We start from the raw sequence: 22,769 nt of genomic DNA, 5'->3' as shown, positions 1-22,769 counted from the left end.
TTACTGTTCACGTTGCGCCTGATGGTAAGATTCAGTAATTCCGTTTGACTTCCCTTCTTTATGATCGGATTGTGTTCACACTTCTTTTTATCTGTCCACTTTTATGCTTTTGTCTTTTCCTCATCCTCCATTCTCTTTTTCTTTTTCCCTTAAGAACCATATGCACTCTCTAGGATTTGCCCTTTTAGTCATGAGACGTTTTTTAACTTGCTGTATCCGAATGATTATTTAAGCTCATGTTTCACTAATGAACTTAGAAATTTTTTTCTGGCAATTTATGATCCTCAATTATTCTTAGATATATTTCTCCATGTACTGATATGTAACTATTTATGTGTTCTCATGCAGATCTTTTCCACTGATAAATAGCAGTTCTGAAATCCTTCATATGCACTTATTTATCATAAGCACAGAGGCTAAGCAGGAGGTCAATGATGGGCCATAGAATTGGGCAATGGAGGGCAGGAGGAGTGGACTGGTACATCATGCTAAATGGAGGGCAGTGGCAGCACATCAGATGATGCATGGCAGGAGGGAGGAGGCTAGTCCATGGATTCACACAACAGAGGATAGGGAGGAGGTGGATGGGGCCGCAAGCTAACTGTTCAGAGAAGGTGGGTATTAGGAACTTTATTGTTTTTAAAATGTGTGTCTGTGCGAACTACTTGAAATATGAACAAGTATGCAGCATAATCTCACTTTTATTCAAGAAGAAGAGGACGTTTGTGACTGTGAATCCGGGCTCACTTGGCAGAAACACCCCCTGACCCTCCACCCCCATCGCAAAATGTAATGCCCGTGAAAAGGGTAGGTGGACGCAGAGTTATATTGAACTTAGTCCTGAGAGCACAATTGAAAAAGGAAACTAGATATAGTATATGGTATAAACTATGCACCAAAAAGTATGATATAAGATGAACCAGGGCATGAAATATAATATGCAATACATTGTGCGCAATGACAGATTCATTGGAAAGCGCGAGATAGCACAGGCACTAGCGCGTGCTATGCGATATGCGCCTTGGAGTGTAATATGCACAGGGCAGTGTTGTGTAATCTAACTAATCTCTAAAGTTGTAATATAAAATATGTGCTGGGGAGTGTAACGTTGCATATGCACTGTGACAAAGATATGGATCACAGATTGTAATATGTATGGCATAGCGCTGTGCGTTATAACATAGGCATCGAGGAAGGCACGTTAGATGGGGCAATATAACCCGTGCGATGGTAAGTGTGGCATGACATATTCACGGGGTGGTGTTACAGTGCACATGGGCTAGAGAGTGTCATAGCATACGCACTAGCTGGTGGAATACAACACAGAGGCATGTGGCACTCGGCAGGCACTGGTGGGTGTAACACAGCATTGGGCTCAGCCAGGAGCACGCTGTGACTCTCAAGTGACATTCGTCTCCTTTCCAGAGAGTAAAATAAAAAGTATTAAACATCCGGCGGTGGATGTGTGTTTTATTAACCGTGAGAGGGGTTTCTTGCATAGTTTGGTCTAATTTTTGTCAAATCCCCTTTGAATGGCTTGGTGTGCGTGTGTATTAAATGTGCCCGTCAATAGCTACCCATGTTTGTATAAATAAACGACAAGGGTGTCTTCTTGAAAAGTACCCACCGGCGGGGGCGCCGGAATTAGGCACGGTAGGGCGTCAGACACGTCAGAGCTTCACTAGCGATGTAAAAACATTCCACGTGGATTCATTGTATGCATAGTCGCTTTTTAATGAATATCACGCAAATCGTCATGGTGATAGGTACATACGGTTTGTCCAACATGTCCTAGGTGTTTCTATAAATATATTTTAAAATAAATAATAAAAAACAAAGGCCAGCCCCGGGGGATGGGGTCCCTGGGGCCATAAGTGGCCTGAGGAGGGAGGCAACGCAGCCCCCCTCCTAAAGATTTTTTTTTTAAAAAGGCCATGACCTGTGGGTTGGGGTTCCTGGGGCTGATTAAGGTCTTGGGAGGGGGTCCACGAGGCCCCCTTCCAGATTTATTTTTTTCAACAAAAAAATTAGGGTGTAGGCTCTGGGGGATAGGGTCCCCAGGGCCAATAAATTAGAAAAAGAAGGGGGGCCACACAGCCCTCCTTCTTAAAAAAATAAAATAAATAAAAGACTGGCATTGTGCCGGAGGTCACTCCCCCTCCTTGCAGCACTCTGCAAACGCGCCCCCTGGCCAGTTGTAAGTTGGGGAATTAATTACCCTTCAATACTGAGGGTCCCTGAGGGCCAACTAGCCCAACAGGCATCTCCAGTATGCACCAGGGAGCTGCGTTGCAGACAGGTGTTTTGAGGTCATGCCCCTTTTTACACCTCTATGCAACGCACCTCTGTGGCGCTTACTGGAGGTACCTAGTGGGCTAGTTTGACCCTAGGGACCCTTAGGATTCAAGGGGACTTAATCTCTCAACTTAGAACGGCCACAGGGCATGTTTACACAGTGGTGAAGGGAGGGGACGGGCCTGAGGTGACATGTGCAAACACGCCCTGTGGCGTGTTTTAAGTTGGGGAAATAATTCCCTTTCAATCCTGAGGGACCCTGGGGGCCATCTAGCCCACCAGGTGGTTCCAGTAAGCGCCACTGCTCTACGTTGCAGAGAGGTGGTGCAGGCCGTGCCCCTTTTTACACCTCTCTGCAATGGCGCTTACTGGATGTACCTAGTGGGCTATTTTGCCCCTAGGGACCCTCAGGATTCAAGGGGACTTAATCTCCCAACTTAAAACGGCCACAGGGCGTGTTTACACAGTGGGGAAGGGAGGGGACGGGAGGGGACGGGGCCTGAGGTGACGTGTGCAAACACGCCCTATGGTGCGTTTTAAGTTGGGGAAATAATTCCCCTTCAATCCTGAGGGCCCCTGGGGGCTAACTAGCCCACCAGGTGCTTCCAGTAAGCGCCACTGAGCTGCGTTGCAGAGAGGTGGTCCAGGCCGTACCACTTTTTACACCTCTCTGCAACGCAGCTCTGTGGCGCTTACTGGAGGTACCTAGTGGGCTAGTTGGACCCTAGGGACCCTCAGGATTCAAATGAACTTAATCTCTCAACTAAAAACGGCCATAGGGTGTGTTTACACAGTGGGGAAGGGAGGGGACGGGGCCTGAGGTGATGTGTGCAAACACGCCATGTGGCGCGTTTTAAGAGGTAGTTTTAATCCCCTGCCCTATTATATACAAGGGGCTTACAGAGGAGGTCATGCTAATCACAGGGGGACCCCAACGCATAGTGTTCTCTAATGTATGTAGGTGTTTCACTGTATTCGGAGTGTCTTTTAACATAGCACTGGCTCTAGGACTGGTTAGTCAGACTCAGTTACCACCAGTATCTGTCTGAAAAAGTTGAGGTTACAGGATGATTTTGCAACAAGGCTTCTTTCTGCTCTTCTGTTTGTTCTTTCTGCAAGTTATCCTTCTTCCTGCACTTTTCTTCATCTTTGAGGACTTCTGTTGCTTCTTTCTGCATTTCTTTTTTTCTTTCTGTGCGTTTTTTCTTCTTTCTTCACATGTCCTATCTCTGTAGGCATAGTTAGAAATTAGCATTTAAAAAACCTTTGAAATTCACTGAAAAAACCATAGGTTTCAGGCATGTTATAGTTAGGAATTAGCATTTAAAAAACCTTAAAAATTCACTGAAAACACCATAGGTTTCAGGGGCGTTATAGTTAGCTGGACTTTTCACTTGTACAAAACCATTGAAATTCCCCCGTTATAGTTAGTTCAGCTAACTATAACTTGCGCGCCCGCAATGCACTGCTGATGACGTCACATATTACATCACTCATGACATGGTCAGTGACATCACTCATGACATCACTGATGACATCTCAAATTACATCACTGATGACATCACTGATGACATCATCCTTGTGATAGGGTGGCAGACCTCCTCTCCCCCTAATATAACCTTTGATTGATACACACATTCAAAGATAGAAACTAAAATTTTCAAAACAATGGACATACCAATACCAGTTACAACAACCGATTCAGTAATTCTAAGATCCACATACACATCCACTCATTCACCAACAGTCCTATACAGTCACTCATACATGTACTCACTCATCATATGTACTCATACACTTATACATCCTGTTACACAACGCCACTCATCCATAGAGTTACTCACACACATAGTCACTCATGCTAATAAAGAATCAAACATCCATTTACTTGCATATACAGTTATACACACACTACCACACTTACTTCTACAGAAACTTACACATACTTAGTCTTTTAAACAATCACTTATAGAAACACATACTTATTCATACAGGAACTCTTCCAATCTCTCACTCTCACATATACTCACTTATATACACCAATAGTCACATATACTAGTTTAAAACATATGTAGTTACTCATAAAGACACTATTGAGACAGTCATTCACTCACTAACACACCCATGCACACACTCATCCACCCATACAGTCCTGCACACATGCTGTCTTCAACACATACAAACAGTGAGTCACTCATTCATGCACCTATGCACTACGTAATACCCCCACCGAACCATACAGACACTCATACTGACACTCAAAAAACCAACTAATAACCTATATAGACACTCATGTAGCTACTCACCAACCCATGCAGCCACTTATACACAAAGTGAGAGACTGATACAAATATTTACATATTTAAACATTACTCACTTTGCCATGTATTCACTAAGATACACTTAATCAGTCAGTTATACAATCAATTTTTCAAAAACAAATCATCCATTTAGACACTTATATACCCATGTATTCTTCCATCGACCATGAGATATACATATATAAAACATATGTAATTTTCAGAAAAACACACATTCACTGGATGATGTCATCAGTGATGTCATCAGTGATGTCATTTGAGATGTCATCAGTGATGTCATGAGTGATGTCACTGACCATGTCATGAGTGATGTAATATGTGATGTCATAAGCAGTGCATTGCGGGCGCGCGAGTTATAGTTAGCTGAACTAACTATAACGGGGGAATTTCAATGGTTTTGTGCAAGTGAAAAGTCCAGCTAACTATAACGGCCCTGAAACCTATGGTTTTTTCAGTGAATATATATATATATGTATTCACTGAAAAAACCATAGGTTTCACACACGTTATAGTTAGGAATTAGCATTTAAAAAACCTTGCAAATTCACTTAAAAAACCATAGGTTTCACACATGTTACAGTTAGCTTGACATTTCACTTGTAAAAAACCCATGAAATTGCCCCGTTTTAGTTAGTGCAATCAACTATAACTCACGCGACCGCAATCCACTGCTGATAACACTTGTAGGGTTTCATTGTTCTTGTTTAGGCACCGCTAACAGGAGAAATGAGCTGGTGAAAGCTGCCTCCTTATGAGAGCACCAGCACTTACTTTTTTTTACAAATTAACCACTTATATATATATATATATGTGTGTGTGTCTGTAATTCTCACGAACAACATTACCATTTTGAATTTAAAAAAACTGAAATTCAGCAGTTATAGTTAGCAGCAATAACCTAACGATATCCTGTGCCCCGACCATGCTTATGGTCTCACATGAAATCACTCATGACTTAGATCCATCTCACTCATTGACTGGTCCGACCACCATCTCATAATATTTAATATCGATACCCACCTCAGATCCCACCCAGCCTTAACTGATATACCTAAGCACTGGAGTAGGAACATTAAACACATCCCAATAACTGAACTGGAATCCAGGACTTGGTCCCAACTACGGTGCCACCCTCTCACTCATAGCATTGATGACCTCACTGCACACTCAAAATACAGCGATGACGGAAGTTCTTGACCGAGTCGCACCACTCAAACTTAAACCATCTGGATCAATCAAATCTATATCAAAATCCAATCACTAATCAACATCTCTAATGTCTCCGGCACTGGAGATCGACCACCCCCCCTCACAGGAAGATTGGACAGTGGCAATGATAGAGACAACGCTGCATGAGCGCGTCATTTATAACTTGCAGGATGTCAGAACCCAGCCAGCAGTTACTAAAAGGATTGAGTCAATTAATGTAATCACTCATCAGGCTTTACGCAGGATGAGAAATGGTGTAGCCAGAGTTAGGTGCAGCAATTGTAAAAACCCCAAGATGGCCGCCAGAAGGACAGGTTAAAACACAGTTTAGCACTCTATTTTTTCTGATTATTGGATGCCAGCATTAGAACATTTGGCAGCTGAGGAATTGGAACCCTCGCATTTCACCTGAGGAACTTGGTGGTATTGGAAGTCTTGAAATATTTTCGGCGTGCTGGTTAGCTAAGGTAGCGTTCGTCGAATTCTGTTCATCGTTTTAGAGTTGCCACAGGTTTGGCATTTGACTTATTGTGTAGAAGAGTGTTCTGTGTGAGGTTAGAAAGAGATTTACTTGTTTTAAGGACTACGACTTCTCTAGGCATTGTTTCCTCTCAGAACGTCTGGGTTGTAGTGGTCTTTTCCACGCATGTGTACAAAAGATTAGCGTCTGGTAAAGAATACACCTTACTAGGGCTTTGAGCGTGCGCATTCGAAAAACGCTATGGTATTCAGGTGTCTTCCCTGCGCACATGCTGAAACACTCACATCTCATTTAGGAAATTGGTGCAACATTGGAGACTATTTGAATTCACGATGGTCTCATGTGCGTATGTCTGTTAACCCCTTCGCTGCTAGGCCTTTCCCACCCCCCGTGCTAAGCCTTTTTTTGGGCTATTTGGGGTAGTGCGTGCTTAGGCCCCTGTAACTTTTTGACCATATAAGGTATCCACGCCAACTTTGCATCCTTTTCTTCCAATATCATGGGGATTCTAAAGGTACCCAGGGTTTGTGGATTCCCCTGGAGGGGTCCCAGAAATTAGCCCAAATACAGCAAAAAAAATTGTGGGGAAAAACGGCCCTCAAATGAAAGCGTCTGGGTTTTTCTCTGCAAATGGTATCAAAAACAGGTTTGTGCAGCTAAAATCACCATTTTCACAGCTTTTAGGGAATGAAAGACTTTTGTCAGAAAACCAACATTTTTACACAGTTTTGGCATTTTTCTGGGACATAGCCTAGTTTTGCTATTTTTTGTGTTTTCAACCTCCTTCCAGTTAATGGTAGAAATGGGTCTGAAAGCAATAATGGATCCTGGTAAGCTATACATTTTTAAAAAGTAGACAAAATTCTGAATTCAGCAAGGGGTCATATGTGTAGATCCATCAAGGTTTCTTTATGGAAACTAATAGTTAAATATAGGAAAAAATGAAAATTAGTTGAAAAAAACAGCCTTTTGTGTCAACGTTTTTACCTGTAACTTCTTCTAATTCTGACAGCTCTTTGAAAGCAATATACAGTTACATCCACTGGACCTTCCTGGCTGTGGGGATATATAGGACTTGTAGGTTCACAAAGAACCCGACGAACCCAGAGTCAAAAACTTAGAAGCAATTTGCAATGGTTTTTTATTATGTTCCGAGTATATAGCAATTATTGTGGGAAAATGTATACATGGAAAAATCGGTATGAAAGACACCTATGTATTTCTGAAATGGGAGCAAATTATGGAGTTTAGAAACAGTACATATTTGCACATTTTAGAAATTGGGAATACTCATACTAGCATGAGAATTATCGGTCACTTTTCAAAATGACTTCTTTTTTACACATGGGTGCCGATTACGATCCGGTAAAAAAAATTCCCGTATGACTCGTATCCGGTCTTTTTACCGTACGAATCGTACAAGTGCCGTACAAACTGGCAATCACGATTCGCATGGTAAAAAGCCCATACGAGTCGCATTGGGAATAATTCCCCACACGTCCTCGGGTCGGAAAAAGTGTCCGACACGTCCTCGGACGATTTACCGTACGGACGTGAAAAGCGAAGTCCGACCGGGGAATCACGATCCTTCCCGGGCGTCCGAATGTACAACCATATGGTTAAAAGACCGTCCGCACCGAACTCCAATAGCAACCATGGAGACGTCCAAACAGGTGCCTGGTATGCGCCGTACCCCCCCCAGCCCCCGCATGTACGCGCCATACCCCACCCAGCACCCGCATGTACGCGCCATACCCCCACCAGCCCCCGCATGTACGCGCCGTACCCCCCGTGTATGTACACCCAAGTACGTGTCGAACCCCCCGTGTATGTACACCCGAGTACGTGTCGAACCCCCCCGTGTATGTACACCCGAGTACGTGTCGAACCCCCCGTGTATGTACACCAGAGTACGTGTCGAACTGTACGTGTCGAACCCCCCGTGTATGTACACCCGAGTACGTGTCGAACTGTACGTGTCGAACCCCCCGTGTATGTACACCCGAGTACGTGTCGAACTGTACGTGTCGAACCCCCCATGTATGTACATCCGAGTACGTGTCGAACTGTACGTGTCGAACCCCCCGTGTATGTACACCCGAGTACGTGTCGAACTGTACGTGTCGAACCCCCCGTGTATGTACACCCGAGTACGTGTCGAACTGTATGTGTCGAACCCCCGTGTATGTACACCCGTGTACGTTCGAGTCGTACCCCCACCCGTGTATGTACGGTGCGTACCCCCAGCGCTACGCGCTGGGTGTACGCACCGTACATACACGGGTGGGGGTACGACTCGAACGTACACGGGTGTACATACACGGGGGGGTTCGACATGTACTCGGGTGTACATACACGGGGGGGTTCGACACGTACTCGGGTGTACATACACGGGGGGGTTCGACACGTACTCGGGTGTACATACACGGGGGGTTCGACACGTACTCGGGTGTACATACACGGGGGGTTCGACACGTACTCGGTTGTACATACACGGGGGGTACGGCGCGTACATGCGGGGGCTGGGGGGGTACGGCGCGTACATGCGGGGGCTGGGTGGGTACGGCGCATACATGCGGGGGCAGGGGGGGTACGGCACTTACCGGGCCACCTACTCTGGTCGTTTCGCGCCGTACTTCGCATTTCCGGCACTTTTTGGGTGCCGTAAAAATATAGCCGTCCGGACTGCTGTTGGTTCGAATCGTACTTCCTTGGTCGTGAAACGCTGCCTGGAAGCGTCCCGACGTCACGTCGCAGCATTCCCGGATCACATTCGTATGCATTTTTTCGTCGGTCGGTGTTTTTTACGATTCGTACGGAAATGGTGTTTCCGTGCGAATCGTAATTCCATGTTTGTAATGTTTTACAACCGGGTACGAGTCGGATGGAGAATACGCTCCGACCGTCGGTTCGTACCCGGTTTTTACCGGATCGTAATCGGCACCAAAGTCTTTCATTTGGAAGGCAGAAATGCATCAAAAATCAATAGGTAATAACAGTTGCTTTACAAATCTGAATTACCCCAAGTCTCCCAATAAAAATGGCACCTCACTTGTCTGGGTAGGCATAGTGCCCACGACAGGAAATGGCTCAAAACCCAACGTGAACACACCACATTTTCACAATGAAAATGTACCCTATTTTTGCGAAGTGTCTAGCTGTAGTTTTTGAACACTAGCTCTGCCGGCACCTAGTGAAATGTTGCAAACCTATACATTTTTGAAAACTAGACACCCAGGGGAATTCAGGATGGGGTGACTTGACTGCCTCCCACCAGGTTCTGTTACCCAAAATCCCTTGCAAACCTAAAATATTGTCCAAAAAAACCCATTTCCCCCACATTTCTGTGGTGGAAAGTTCTGGAATCTACGTGGATCCACAAATTTCCACCCACCCCGCGTTCCCCAAAGTCTTACGAGAAAAATGGTACTTCACTTGTGTGGGTCAGCCTCGTGCCAGTCGCGGGTAATTGGGCCACCCACACAAGTGAGGCACCATTTTTACCGGTAGACCTGGGGGAACGCTGGGTGGTGGGAAATTTGTGTGAGCCCAGTGATGCCACAACTTTCCCACACAAAAATGTGTGAAAAAAATGATTTTTTCAGCTAAAATTGAGGTTTGCAGGGGATTCTGGGTAAGGAAACGTTGGGGGATCCACGCAAGCCATACCTCCCTGGAAGCCCCCGGGTCTCTAGTTTTCAGAAATGTGTAGGTGTGATAGGTTTCCCTAGATGGCCGCCGAGCACCGGGCCAAAAACCCAAGTGACCCCCATTGCAAAACCTAGGTGGTTTTGAGATAGGCAATTTTGATGTTGCCTCACTACGTTTTGGGCCCTTGCCTGTCGCGGGTACTTGGGCTTCCCACACAAGTGAGGCACCATTTTTACCAGGAGACCCGGGGGAATGCTGGGTGTGGGAAATTTGAGTGAGCCCGGTGATGCCACAATTTTCCCACACAAAAATGTGTGAAAAAAGTTATTTTTTCCGCTAAAATTGAGGTTTGAAGGGGATTCTGGGTACGGAAACATTAGGGGATCCACGCAAACCTTACCTCCCTGGAAGCCCCCGGTGTCTACTTTTCAAAAATGTGTGGGTTTGGTAGGTTTCCCTAGATGGCCACCAAGCACCAGGCCAAAAACACAGTTGACCCCCTTGCAAAACCAGATTGTTTTGACATAATTAGTTGTTTGTTTCTACAGCGTGAGAATTTCGGCACAATATTGCAAGAAAAATGTGACAGACATTTTGAAGTTTGCAGGACATTGTGGATAAAATAACTTTTTGGAATTCACAAGAGAGACATCACCATGAACTCCCATGGGTTTACGACAATATCTACAGTTGGTGGGTTATTCTTACATGGAATGTACACCTTGGCAGAGAAACTAAAAAGACAAAGATTCCTGCACAGCCATCTGTTCCTCAAACACATACACATACTGGTTGGATTTGGCACGAGGGCAAGCGATGGTTCAGTATATTAAATTTTATTAACAAGGGATTTCACAAAAATGCACTGTCAATAATTAAAATGGACAAAAAACTGAACCAATGACACGCAGCTCGTGAGCTGTAAAGCCACGGCAAGGCACCAACCGCTTTACAGGCCATTCACAGACCTTTCATACGTGATACACACAAGACCATTCACACCACCAGGAACAAAAACAACACATTACAACATTCACAAAAAGGGACAAGGTACACTCTGCTTCAGAAAGACAAATATTACTGCACAGCCATCTAATCCTCAAGCGTACAAACATACTGGTTGGATTTGGCATGAGGGTGAGTGATGGTTCAGTATATACAATTGTATAAGCAAGTGATTTCACAAAAATGAAATGCACTGTTAATAATTGAAAGGGCGAGAAACTGAACCATTGACTGACATCTCGTGAGCTGTAAAGCCACGACAAGGCACCAACATTTTTACAGGCCATTCATACACCTTTCATACGTGTGACACATACAAAACCATTCACTCCTCCAGCCGCGGACCTATCACAATACAACACTCACACCAGCAGACAGCGCCATTCAAGGGCCCATCACTTTCACACGCCCACATTCCTGACACAGCAACCACACAAGCTGATGGATTGCGTGGAGTGGCACTCAGCTAGCAGTGTGTGTAGTGACCAGCAGCAAGTCACTACTCACACACTGCCAGCCCAAGCGCGCATCTACGCACACCACTAGCCGAGCCCCAGTCCATGCACACCACTAGCCCAAAACCACTCACACACCGCCAGCCAATCACCAATCCACGCACACCACCAGCCAAGCACCAGTCCACGCACACCGCCAGCCAAGCGCCAGTCCACACACACCACCAGCCAAGCGCCAGTCCACACACACCACCAGTCAAGTGCCAGTCCAGGCACACCACCAGCCAAGCGCCAGTCCACGCACACCAACAGCCAAGCGCCAGTCCACACACACCGCCAGCCAAGCGCCAGTCCATGCACACCGCCAGCCAATCGCCAATCCACGCACACCGCCAGCCAAGCGCCAGTCCACACACACCAACAGCCAAGCGCCAGCCTACACACACCTAGGCCTGGGCTAAAATTCTGTTCCGGTCGTGGAAATTGCGATAATTTGACATTTTCGCGTTCCGCGGGGAGCGCGAAAATGTCAAAATTTCCGCAATCCGCATTTTACCGGAAACTTTTTGCTTGCTCGCGCTGTAAAATAATACAATCTCGCGTGCGCGCGATCGCCTTACCTGAATCCCCACGTTCGCCGATAGGTTTTCCCAATCCGGTTGCGTTCTCCATGAGATGTTGGATTGTTGGTAGCCATTTGCGCTGTCTCGCGACAGTTCGCACCCGCAGTGACGTCATTCGTCGCGCGATCACTTCTTTCTTCTCGCGATCATGCACCGCGAGACAAGTGAAAACAAGATGGCCGTGCCCGCGAGCAACCACATGGGTAAGTTGGCGAGCCACGACCATGCAGAAAATGCCGCGAACGGGCGGGAAAAATCTTCCGCATCTTCGCGATATATCCGCGTGTTTGAGGAGATTTTTTAACATTTTCGCGATAATTTGCGAAAGTGAATTTCGCAAATTCCGCCCATCCGTACACACACCACCAACACATTTAGCATTTTTTTAGACAAAAAAAAACACAAATTGAAAATAGATACAAATCTACTAACACAAAATATGAAATTAAATACATTGCACTAATGCCAACCTTGAAACAGAATCACATTTTTTAAAGAATACAGACCAGGCAGTTCACTTTACCACTCATGTATGCTCCCAAATAATATTTTGCGTATGGTACGCTCTAAAACAAGCAGGTACACACAGCCCAGGGTTAGAAGGACACTCGGGGCAGTACATACGAGTCTCCTTCCGCGTACCTCTTCGCCAACAAACTCTACATCTCCTAGTGGGAAAGTCTTTTGAGGATGTGGGAGGAATGAAATCAGGAAAGTGGCGATCTTTCAATCGAGCCACTTCCTCCATGACTCCAACTCTAGGAACACTTGCCTGTTCCACAGCAACAAGGCTGCCTATCACAGATTGCTGAAACTGAACAAAAGTCAACTTTGATGCAGGAGAACACTCCTTAAACACAACAAAAGCATTGGAAGTTGCTAAATTAAAGAGATGGATGGCCAACTTCTTATACCAAATGTAAGCCTTACGAATAGCAGTGTAAGGTTCCAACCTCTGATCTACTCTATCAACACCACCCATGTGCTTATTGTAGTCTAAAATGCACACAGGTTTGCGCACTTCAGAAATCTGACCCCAAACAGCCACAGGTGAAATACTTTCATCATGGATGGTAGTCAGCATGTACACATCCCTCCTGTCCACAAATTTCACAGCTAGTAGTTGATCACTACGCAAGGAACTGCACTGTCCCCTCTGAAGTTTCCTGCAAACAAGCTCTTTTGGATAACCTTTACGGTTAGAGCGGATTGTGCCACAAGCAAATGTGTCAACTTTGAACAATTCCTTAAACAATTGCACAGCAGTGTAGAAGTTATCAAGGTACAAATGGCGGCCTCTGTTAAACAGTCCTCTAGCAAGATCCCACACAATTTTCTCAGAAACTCCAAAAGTGGACGGACAACCACGGGAGTCAATAGTGGAATCCCAACCGTTGTACACACGGAAATTAAAAACATATCCTGTCCTACTCTCAGACAACATATGCAGCTTAATTCCATAGCGTGCCCTCTTGCTAGGGATGTACTGCCTAAAAAACAAACGGCCCTTGAACAAGACCAAAGACTCATCAATAGATATTTCTTTCCCTGGAGTATAGATCTCTGAAAATCGATCTACAAAGTGAACAAGAACAGGCCGAATCTTAAAAAGACGGTCACAGTCAGGGTGATCTCGTGGCAACGCCAAAGAATTATCAACAAAATGCAGCATCCGTAGCAAAAGCAAATACCGATCACGAGTCATAACTGCAGGAAATATGGCCGTTGCCATCAAGGGACTGGTAGACCAATATGAAGCCATGGACGGCTTCCTTATCAAACCCATTAATAAAGTCAAACCCAAAAACTTCTTCATCTCTTCCAAATTTGTGGGAGTCCACTGGGTAGCTCTAGAGTGGGGCCTAAGTTTGTCACTGTTGTCCCTCAAAAACTGTTCAGCATACAAATTAGTCTGCTCAACAATCTCACCCAAAAATTCATCATCCATAAACAACTGAAAAAACTGTATAGGCAAAAAATGTTCACAATCCACTCTACACCCTGCATCACCACTAAAGGCAGGCAACACCGGCTGCACCATGTTTGGATCAACCCAGACTCTAGCACTTCCAGCAGGAAGCTTAGCAGCCTCAGGCTGCAATCCAGATGCCTCTTGCACCATCGGCACAGCAGTATCCTCCTCTAAAACAGGCACTTCATCCGCACTGAGAGTAGCTTCATCCACACCAAGAGTACCTTCATCTGCACTGAGAGAACCTTCATCATCCGATGATTCTATGTGGCGAGAAAACTCACTGCCTAAATCTTCCCCTCCCTCCTCTCCCTCAGACGCACTGTCAGTCTCATAATCGTGCTCAGAGGAAGATTCAAGAAGCATACCAACCACCTGCTGAGCAGTCAGTCTACGGCTAGCCGTACTGCTTACTAATAAAAGTAACTTGTCAAACAAGTCAACAACAACAAATACTTTGTAAAATAAGTAATAAACAAAATGCACCTTTATCAGAAATACCTATATACTCCAAAACAATACCACTCACTTGCCAGAAGCAGATAAATTCACCACCACCACCTACTCTGCACAGACACAGTATGGATCAACAATATCCCACTAAAAAAGAAAGAGAAAAGAAAATTACAGATAAGACAATGCAAAACACATTGCAAGAAATTCCATGCACAAAACACTAACTAAATAAGCTGCCATTATGACACCACTTACAAAAAAATTCATTCTATATGACACAAATACTAATTTGGAGTATATACAACAAAAATGTTTTTCTTACCAAAAAAATGCAACTACGCAAAACTGCAGAACACCACTGTTGAAATCGCGAACAGAAATCAAAAGCTTTACACTAGAATAAAAAGGAGAACAAAAATAATTACAATCACATATGCAAATAATGCACCAGTCCACACACAATCCACCAGCCAAGCTAAGGGGTAGGTGAGCCTAAGAGTATAAATAAAATATTCACCCCTTAAAAGTTGAGCAACCCTTGCCCTTGAGGCCACTTCCAAACACTAAAATTTAAAAATAAACGCAGGTGGATAGTGGCTTCTGCCCCCCTTGAGGACAGATGGGCCTAAAAACATACTGCTAGTCTGCCACCCAAAGAGGGAAGAAATGACCTCAATCATCCTCCCATAAAAGGGAGCGACCCTTGTCCAAGGGGCCGCTAAACAACATAAAAAAAAAACCTGGGTGGCCTAGTGGCCCTACAAATAAACAAATCAGCCGATCTGCCCCTCAGGGTGGCAGAAATGGCCAGATTAATACTAGGGGTGGGCGAAATTGTGTAGTCGCGCTATGCAAAGCGCCGCGAAACGGTAAAAAATCTCCGCAAACACGCAGAAATTCCGCGAACACGCGGATTTGCTTCTTCAAGATGCTTTTTTCCTGTCCGCGATGCTTTTTTCCTGTTCGCGATCGCTTTTTGCGTGCTCGGGGGGAAATATCTCGCGAACACGCATTTTGGGAACGCGAACAAGCAAAAAATTCCGCGAAGACGCGGAATACAGAATTTTGGGTAATTCCGCGTTCTCCACGGAACGCAAAATTACCCAAATTGCGCAAATTCCGCGAGCGGATTGGAATTTGCCGCCCAGGCCTAATTAATACTCACAAAATAGGAGCAACCCTTGCCCAAGGGGCCCGCAACACAAAAAAATCCCTGGTGGTCTAGTGGGGCCAATTTAAAAAAAACATGGCCATCTGGCCCCCTGCGGGGCAGACACAGCCAAAAAGATTGACCCCAAAGGAGAGTGACCCTTGCCCAAGGAGTCACTCTCCACAAATATCTCCCTGGTGGCCTAGTGGGCCCTACATTAAATAAGCATTTGCAATGCAATCGGTCTCGCCTTTGGGACCTTATATGTACTTAGCTATGCAGCACATTAGCCTGCGCCCTGAAACATCTGCTGTTCTTTGACATGGAGGGAAAGCAAGCACCAAACTGCGTGACACACCAAGTATTGGAACACACGGGGAGAAATATTGCCTTTCAGCGGGAAATGGTATAGTCCAAAGCTTTGTTTTTAATATAAAATCTGGGCCTTCGGTGTTCATGTCACTGAAAAGACAAGATTTTAAAAAAAATATTATTGTCTATGGGTGCTCGTGGAAGACAATTTCTGAAAACTAGAGAATGTTGAAGTGATTCTGGTATTTTACTGACCTCTGCTGGTCGTTTTCTATCAAGAAAGTTAAATAGAGTCAGTTGATCCGAAAAAAAGTCCAAAAGCGGAAGCAGACAAGTGTCAGGAATCACGGGAGGTTTCCTCCCTCTACCTCCACAGTGGCTACTATTTTCACGTTACAAACCCACTTGAGAGCAAATGACCTTTTCAGCTGGAGCAATTGTTGGCATCGCAGAAATTCCAACATGGCTGCCAATATTTCGATACTGCAACAGCATACCGCTGTTTAGCAGTCTAGTGTTTTTAGTATCAACTGCCTGAGGAATGTTGAGGAATGTTCTTCAACATTCCTAAGTGCACTTCACTGAAGAATTCACAAGAAGAACACCTGCTTTCAAGACGTCGTGGAAGATAGTCAGGGTAGAAGCGCTATCTCGGGGTTAGAATTCGCCGGTCAACATACACTTCAATAACCAGGTCAGCTTGAATAAATTATAAGTTAAAGAATAATCCTGAGAGAAATAAATGTCCAATTAAATTTGACAATTTAAAAGTTGTTTTCGATATTTAATTAGAGCCAAGGTAAATAAAGAAACTGTAGTTCCATTAGCCATTCATTTACCTAACAGCATTCAATTTAATCTGACTTCGTGAGTCAAGAGCGAGCGTTTCTTTCGTTCGAATGCTGCTCTTGACAGGAGAATTCTCTGAAGAGCACTCGAGGTTAACCCACACTGAACCTTGAATGCCGGTACAAAGTGAAAGCCCATTGTCGAGTCGACGTTAAGGGCGTGAAACCACAGACTTTGAACTCGTCAGACGGAGGCTTCCGTTGACGGCTTCTTCTAGGAAATAAACCGGAATAAATAAATCCTAACGCTTGCATTTCTTCGTGCAGCGTTAAAACTGAAACCTCAGCCATAGCGCGATCAGGAAGGGAGACAGGCTTGCATAAATAAAAAAAGGTGTTATAAGAATAACTTGAGGCATTTAACTGCAGCTCATTATCCTGTTCCCGGAGTTTAGGAGAGAATATTTTAAGCGCGTACCTATGGCAAATTAAACGCGCAATTTTGGCAAATGAAAGGCACATAATACTAAAACTCAATAGAGCAAGCAGGCGCATTATATACAGTTAGTGCCTATTTAGCTCAGTTAAAAAAAAAGGTAAAAAGAAGAGAACTTCATACCTCAGTTCTTCAATATAATAAATAACGGAGAAGCACTTCACCTGTGCTCTGCAGAATTAGGCAGACAAAAGAATCAATCATCCTGAGACTTCCATGCAAGGCTTCACCACTTCTCATCTCGTGAGTGAAAAGAGAGAGAGAGACGTATAGAATCACATATCCTGTGCATAAGTATAGACATACTCACCTTGGTTTTTTCCCACTGCAGTGCAGAATCAGGAACGGAGAGAAGCCTGTAAAAGAAAAAGAAAGAGAACAGTGTGAAGACATCACTTAGTGTAAAATTACACACAAGAGAAGTACGAAGAGTAGCAAGCCCCAAAACACCAATCTGATAAGATAAGTTATCTATAGTTTTAAAACACAGTAAGTATAGTGAAAGGACAGTTTATGATATGCATAAATGTTTTAGCCAGAAGAAGAAGACCGATAAAAGACGAAGCAGACTTGGCAGAGTTTTGGAGCTGTCTCTTCTTGTCCCAATCCCTTTTCCCCCCTGGAACTTACCTGCAATGGAGTACTAATACCTAGCGGGGAGTTCTGAGAGGGGCATTGGTACTTAGCATCATTCTGCTCCTGTGCAGTCATACGCAAGTTTAGATACAGCTCTGACAACAAGTCCTAGGGCTGCTCTCCAAAGCCCACAAACCATGTAAACATATAAGTATATACTAAAGTATATACAAGAGGTCTTGAACGCTCAACCTAAACATGGCATTATCTGCACCCCCATGGGGGCATACTGCCAAAATCATAAGCCCCCAAAGGGGAGTGACCCTTGCCAAAGGGGCCACTCCCCACTAAACACTCCCTGGTGGTCCAGTGGGCATTTTTTTTTTAATAAAGAAAATCTGCCCCCCCCAGGGGGGCAGACAAAGCCTGAATACATTGCCCCCAAAAAGGGGAGCGACCCTTGCCTAAGGGGCCACTCCCCCAAACAAAACAAACAAACTACCTAAAAAAATGGCCCCCAAAGGGGAGTGACCCTTGCCCAAGGGGCCACTCCCCACTACATTGCTGTAAAATGGCCAGTGGACTGATTTTATAAAAAAAAATTGTCTGCACCCCCCCAGGGGGGCAGACAAAGCAAGAATATATTGCCCCCAAAAGGGGGAGCGACCCTTGCCTAAGGGGCCGCTCCCCCAAACAAAGCAAACAAACTACCTAAAAAAAATGGCCCCCAAAGGGGAGTGACCATTGCCCAAGGGGCCACTCTCCACTACATTGCTGTAAAATTGCCAGTGGGCCGATTATATTAAAAAAAAAATCTGCACTCCCCCAGGGGGGCAGAAAGAGCAAGAATATATTGCCCCCAAAAGGGGGAGCGACCCTTGCCTAAGGGGCCGCTCCCCCCAAACAGGGAAGTCATGGCCCTTTAAAAGAAAAAAAATCCCTGGCGCTAGTGGGCATTCCTGCACGATCGCACGATCGTGCAGCAGGTATGCACAAAAGAGGCATCGAGGGAAAGGAAAACCCTTTCCTTTCCCCCGATGCATCTTTCGTTTAAATCCCCCCCTCCCCAGCCCCAAAACTTACCTCTTTGTTCACTGACGCGCAGGAAGCAAATGGCTTCCTGCGCGTATGTAAACAAAGGGAACCCTCAATGACGTCAGCGCGCCTCGCGCGCTGACGTCATTGATGACGCGGAGGGGTGGGCGAGGGGAGGCAGGGGAAGGTCTTCCCCTGCCTTCCCCGTAACAAACCCGCTGATCGACCACCCACGGGGGGAGCGCCAGCACTTCCCCCGTGGGTGGGTGTCATGACGAGCTGGGCTCGTCATGAGCACACGGCGACTGTGTGCCATGAAGGGGTTAAAACTAACACTGCCTCTGAATGTGCAGTGTTAGTTACATGTCTGAGAGAATGCTGAAGCTGTCTAAAGAAAAAATACTTTATTTGTAATACCATTCCTTCAGCATGCCGTTATTCTGTTTGTAGGAGGGAATAGATTTTGAATAGTGTTCAAAAGAGAAAGCAATTGCCGTCAGTGTTCCTACCTCTTCCTTTCCTGGCAGAGAAATTATCGAAAGGTTAGAAGGTTTTCTTGTGATGGATAATTAATTTAAATACACAATAGTTTTTAAGGTGAATGGTGCAAGTCATTATCATACTTACCAGTCAGTGTAGTCCCAGCTGACATCTTATCCTCTGCGCCTATTCACCAAGTAGTTTTCACTGAAAAAATAAAGAAGAGAACATTCATTATTTGGAGAAGAGTAATATTGTCAATCTTCAGAATATCAATGAAAAAAACAAAGAGAAGCAATAGCTACATACAAATTAGGTAAGTGTTAGTAGAGAATAAGTAGTAGTTTATCATGTGTTAATTTCAAAACTTAACCCTGAGTTGACAAATGTGATGTAATAAGACTTTTCCTAGCAGATCACTAACTCAGAAGAATAAAAACAATTACTGAGAAGGGAGAGTAACTGTCTCTTCTTTGTCCCCTACCCCTTTTCCCCCTTTTGGTTTCTTCAGCCATATTGCATTTGACAGTGTTTGGCTAGGAAATTGAATAGGGGAGTTGGGAATTGGTGTCAGTCTGCTCCTGTGCAATTTCAATGGTATTCATGTGACACAGGACTAGGCGGAAGTATTCTGGCAGATGTGGGCTTCCTTCCTACAGGACACCCCATGAAGCGGGAGAAATTAACCTCATCCCCTCAACTGTTACTCACCTTGTGCGCCGGGACCAACTCACTTGGGGGCCATGCGCACGACCCCGGGTACCTCCCTGAGAGGTTTCATGTCAGGCCACCTCTACCACACCATCCACATACAGTTCTGTCGTACCCCTTTTTTGCAATCCCAGTGCCCTCTGCTGGAATTTGCCTTCTCCCTCCCTATTTCGCCCCAACCCCTCCCACACCCATCATCCCCTCCTCCTCTTTCCCTCCCCCACCCTTCCAGCCTCTTCCTGTACCCCCATGTTTACCATCCCTCCTTCTATTGTCCTGCTCCCTCTCTGCCTATACTCTCTCCCCCTTCTCCCTTCCCCTCTGCCTCTGTCCACCCCCTCTTACCTGCTCCTCTCCCCCGTCCCCCCGCACATGTAGATAGATGGTTACCTTCTAATTGGGTTGCCATCGCTGCATGCTCTGCCACCCCTCATGTAGACCACTCAGGGTCTCACCCTTTCCTCCCAACCAATGGACTACATTCCTCCTCGGCCTGACACCACAAGACTTTCTTCCCCACCCGCCAGCATGCAATTCCCCCTAGTGTTAGCAAACAAGCACAGAAGGGCGCACTGTCCACTCAACCCCACAGGAGAGGTTGCGCCCTCCCTCCCTCTGCCCACCCCAGTGGCAGGCTACTAGGACCCTTTACTTGTCCCCCTGACTCATATTGGACTACAGCCTGCCGTCTTCTTCACAATTGCTACCCGGGGGTACACCCAGCGATAAGCCAGCTAGTCTTCTTGACTCTTCTGTGTTATGTACCATCGCCCTGTGTCTTTTCCCCTCCCCACCCGCCCCATCCCCTTTTCCTTCTCTCCTCTCCCCTCCCTTAGTAGCATCTGATAGTACTGTTTCTTCCTCCCTGTACTACAATGTAACCATGCTGAATATTTTTGTTTAAATAAAACATTATGACGCAAACAAAATCTCTATTTCTTGTGCACATTTCAAAAATGCATAGTTTTCATACTCACCCACTTTTCAATCATCAAATTTAATGAATGATTGAATGAATGCATGATCGGTATGAAATGGAAAGTCATGAGTTCTATTTATTTATATTAGTTTTTTAATTCAAGGATGAGCTTTATGAGAAAACAATTAGCGCTCTACTTAAGTGACCCCTTGCTGAATTCATATTTTTGTCTTTCTGTTAGAAATGTGTAGCCTTAATTGTTCAAAGATGAGTTCCATGCCTGTTTCTTCTACAAACTGCTACTAGGTATATACCACAAAAAAAATTTAAGAAAACAAACGACTATCACAAAAAAAAAGCTAGGGTGAGAAAAACCACACAACACATTTTTCCATTAAAAAAAAACACCAGCATTTTATAATTTTTTGCCTATTTCCTTAGCTCCCTTCAATCAAATCTACAAGCCCTGGATACCTTTAGAATCCTCAACTTGTGGGGAAAAATGTGCCAAATTTGCCCTGGATACCAATTTCAGAGAAGGTTCTGTTGGCTTAAGCCCAAACTGACACACAAGTAAAAAAGGATTAAACACTTGACATAGTAAGCCACAGCACTTAAGGAGGTAAAAGAGAGTGAATTTAGTATGAAATCTAGTCAGTGATAGGTGTGAGAAAATGCGTATTTTTGTGTGGTTATCCTAACTTGCTATGCTAAATTTTATTGCTGGATTTTAGTCTCTGCACACTGGGGCAGTGCCATCTAGTTCACAGTGCATGTGCTCTGACCCCTCAAACATGTATGTAAAAAGTGACTAAATCCTGATTGACATAGTTGACTTTTCTGTACAGTTATAGTATCTGCTGTAGAAACTACACTGTCGGCATGGAAACTGAGATGTCACCTTTGGATCGCATCACATATTGTGCCATCCACAGGGCTTTATGCCGTCCAATGTGACCTGACTGCTTCAGTTTAAACCTTCAGTGAGACCTGTTGAACTAACCCTCTTTAACAAGTAAAACGTCTGTTTTAAATATGAACTAGTCACCCAAATGTATTCTTGTGGTGCTCAGTGAACACTTGTGGCTTTGTAAAAAATGGGGTGCACTGAAGAAAGTGTGCTGCTCTGCATCAGGCCACTGTGGTATATGCCGCCAAAGAGCCTCTGCTTGTTTAATGGAATAAATGGGGGGGGGGGTTGGTATGTGCTGCACTGACTGCACCAGCTTTTCTCCATAAATGATCAAACTTCAGTTAATGAGAATGCTTCCGCAAACTGCTGAGATATGATTCTATTTAGCGGGTCACTGCTCAGGATTTATGTTGGATTTTCTCATTTAAGATAATTTTTTAGGAATCCCACCATCTGCCCTTCCGCTCTGAGCTCAATCTGACATCTCTTATTGATAATGGTTAGAGAGAGACCTTAAAATCATAATTAAAAGGTATGATGAGTCAGACTGGATCTCTTTGTGGAAACCTGGAATAGTATCTTTGCCTAGGTCAGCTGATTTGTGATAAAGATTATTCACAATAATAATAGTAGAATGGCTTCTACTGTTCTGAGATATGCTTCAGTGCGCATGTGCACAACCTCTTAATTTTGCCATTGACCTACTGGGCTCCCATGGCTCTATGATTTTGCAGACTGGGTAGTTATCACTCCTCAGTTTCTACTTTTGACCTTGAATTACTGACGTAGCCTAACACTGACTTTGTGGCATGATATGGATGGCAGAACAAAACAAGGCAAGCTGACCTGCGAACACAGAAGATGTTTTAAGCTACAAGTAGAAGCTCCTTAAAAACATGAGGACAAGTTGTAAGCGGACAA

At 44.8% G+C, this 22,769-nt stretch overlaps 1 protein-coding gene across 3 annotated transcripts in view; it reads left to right on the top strand.

Moving 5' to 3' along the window:
* LOC146788638 (putative cation-transporting ATPase 13A4) overlaps nt 1–22,769 on the top strand; it is a 619,876-nt gene that overhangs the window by 28,379 nt on the left and 568,728 nt on the right. The window lies entirely within an intron of this gene.

The sequence above is a fragment of the Triturus cristatus genome, chromosome 11 (assembly GCF_964204655.1).
Source record: "Triturus cristatus chromosome 11, aTriCri1.1, whole genome shotgun sequence".
In the NCBI taxonomy this organism is placed as follows: Eukaryota; Metazoa; Chordata; class Amphibia; order Caudata; family Salamandridae; genus Triturus; species Triturus cristatus.
Note: the sequence above shows the minus strand (reverse complement) of the source record. Positions and strands in the feature narration are given on the sequence as shown.